Below are 2,507 nucleotides of genomic sequence, written 5' to 3'. Positions count from 1 at the left end.
TTTGTATATATTAGAGTTTACGAGGATTGTTCGTAAACTGGTGGGGGGGAGTTACGGACTGCCAGCTGACAGGTCCATATCAGCTGATCGAGAACAGCTGACCTATTGTGTATATATAGACGAACAGGCTCCGCAAATAGCTCAGTCTTTTAGAGCACTTCAAGCGTTTCATTTCGCACTCCTCTCTCTCTCCTATTATTTTTAGTTTCAGTTGAGTAAAAGATAACTGGTGCCGAAACCCGGGAACTTTATATACCGGAGTAATTTTCAGTCTAAAAGAAAATTTTTTTTCATTCTCTCTCTTTCCCTGATGAACAGTAACGGAATAGTGAGAAGAGCAGTTCTGAACCTGGAGAATATGAACCAAAATAACCAACCTCAAGCTGCAGTCAACCAAACTTTAGCAGCAGCTAACCCACCTCCGGTGCAGATTCAGCCTCTACCAGAAGTCTCTTTCGTGCAATTTCATGCCACGACGCTTGAATGGATCAAGGTCCGTACGGCAACCGCCCAGGACCTGAGGAAGGCAGTGTCGGACCTAGAAAAATTCACCGGAGAGACCGGAGAATTAAATAATTTTTTAAAAGAGAGCGATCGCCTAATGGGCCGAATAGATGCGAAAAGATCGGAGGATCTACTGGATAACGAGGATGCAAAAGCACTGAAAGCAGCGGTAGTCTGCCGAGTAAAAAGAAGTATCCTGAATCAGATTCAGGGAGATGAAGAGACCCCCTGGAAAGTCATCAAAGAAAGACTAAAGAAGGCATTCGGAGGAGGACGGTGGACCCCAGAGGAGGATATATTCATGATGATAAGAGAAACGAAAAAACCGAGACAGTCTAGTGGGAAGTATGCTGCAGAACTGCTGGCACACTATAACAGAATCGCTGATAAACTCAGCGAGATGATGGAGACAGTCCAAGTACAGGGTTAGAGGCACCGTATTCTGGATTTCGTGGTTACATTTCTCGATACAGTTTGTTCCCCTTTAGGAACTTAAACAAATTCTTCCAATTTTCTGGCAGGAAGGCTTGACGTTGTCCCCGGAGGCCAAAAGACGTTCTTGATGATTCCAGACGCGAACAGTGTTCCAGGATATGCTCCATCGTCAGGGTACATTTACAACTATAACACGTCGGCGAAGGATTTCTTTCAAGAAGCTGCTTGTCAATTAATCTTGTGCGTCCGATCCTGAGTCGGGTTATGATGGATTGTTCACGGCGATTTTTGAGAATTGGCGTTAGAGGTTGAGTTATCACCAAGCATTGTCTTCATTTTATTTATTTCAGGTACCTTAGACCAAAAACAGCGCCGTGCTTCCTTGCATTGGGTCAGAACCGATTTATGGTAATCATACAGCGCCAAGTTACAATCAGGCACTGGAAATAGGGTGCATGCTTCTTTGGCAACTGTGTCAGCCAGTTCGTTTCCCGTTATACCTGCATGACAGGGGACCCATATAAAATTTACTTTTTTATGTGTTTTATTGATTAAAGTTATGATCAAAAAAACAATGGGGTTGTTCGAAATTTGGAAATTTTGGATAGCCTTGAGAATCGAGTAAGAATCACTACAGATAACAATGGAGGAGCCATTTACTTCATGTGCTAGCGTTAATGACAAAAAGATTGCATATGACTCGGAGGAAAACACTGAGAATGTGGGGGGAAGACTGTAGCAGATAGAACTACTGAACAACCAACATGATTAAAGTATTTTGACCCATCAGTGTAGATACATGTACAGCCCCTGTAGCTAGAGAGAAGACTTAAAAAAACATTGAGTACTTCAGAAGGGTTAGATTATTTATCAACAGATCCTAAGGTGAAATAAAAATTGGCTATTTTGTTTATCCACATAGGTAATGGATTGGGGAATGATAAGTATAACTTTGTTTGGGAGCGAATGAAACCAAATAGGGGAGGAATGCTGAAGAGGCGACTAGGTAATCTGTACCCCGAAACATCAACGTTTTGAGACGACCTAGAAATTTCAGCAAAAGGTAGTGCCTGGGTAGTTCTAGTGGCCACTCTTGGACCTCCCAGAGTAAGCTGCTGATAGGACTAGTCCTGAAGACCCCGGTAGCTCTACGGATCATAGCATGATCTTATTATTATTTAAATAAAATAAATTTTATCCAATTTTAGTCTTAAAACAATCTATATTTCTTTACAAGTCCGACGTTTCGGCCATCCTCAAGGACGACCACATCAATTTTAAAAAACATTTATGCAGGCTATTCTGCCCAGGTCATTAATTTCAGTCCACAATTACTCTATTTTGACAATTATTTCTATTAAATTAACAATTAAATGTGATAAAAAGATTTAATTTTTAATTTAATTTAATATGTTGAATTGACAAAATAGGGTAATTGTGAACTGAAATTAATGACCAGGGCAGGACAGCCTACATAAATGTTTTTAAAATTGATGTGGTTCTAAAATTGTATTTTAGATTGTCCTTACAGTTTTCACAGCTGACATTCCAACCCATCCTAACACAAT

General features: G+C 40.5%; 1 protein-coding gene across 1 annotated transcript in view; it reads right to left on the bottom strand.

The window, feature by feature from the left end:
* Positions 1-2,507, bottom strand: part of LOC106688495 (uncharacterized) — a gene marked incomplete at its 5' end in the record, with an annotated part of 22,398 nt that overhangs the window by 15,986 nt on the left and 3,905 nt on the right.

This window comes from Halyomorpha halys, unplaced genomic scaffold (genome assembly GCF_000696795.3).
Source record: "Halyomorpha halys isolate HHAL.00 unplaced genomic scaffold, Hhal_1.1 Scaffold1143.1, whole genome shotgun sequence".
In the NCBI taxonomy this organism is placed as follows: domain Eukaryota; kingdom Metazoa; phylum Arthropoda; class Insecta; order Hemiptera; family Pentatomidae; genus Halyomorpha; species Halyomorpha halys.
The sequence above is the reverse complement of the archived record's forward strand: the minus strand, read 5'-3'. Positions and strand labels throughout refer to the sequence as shown.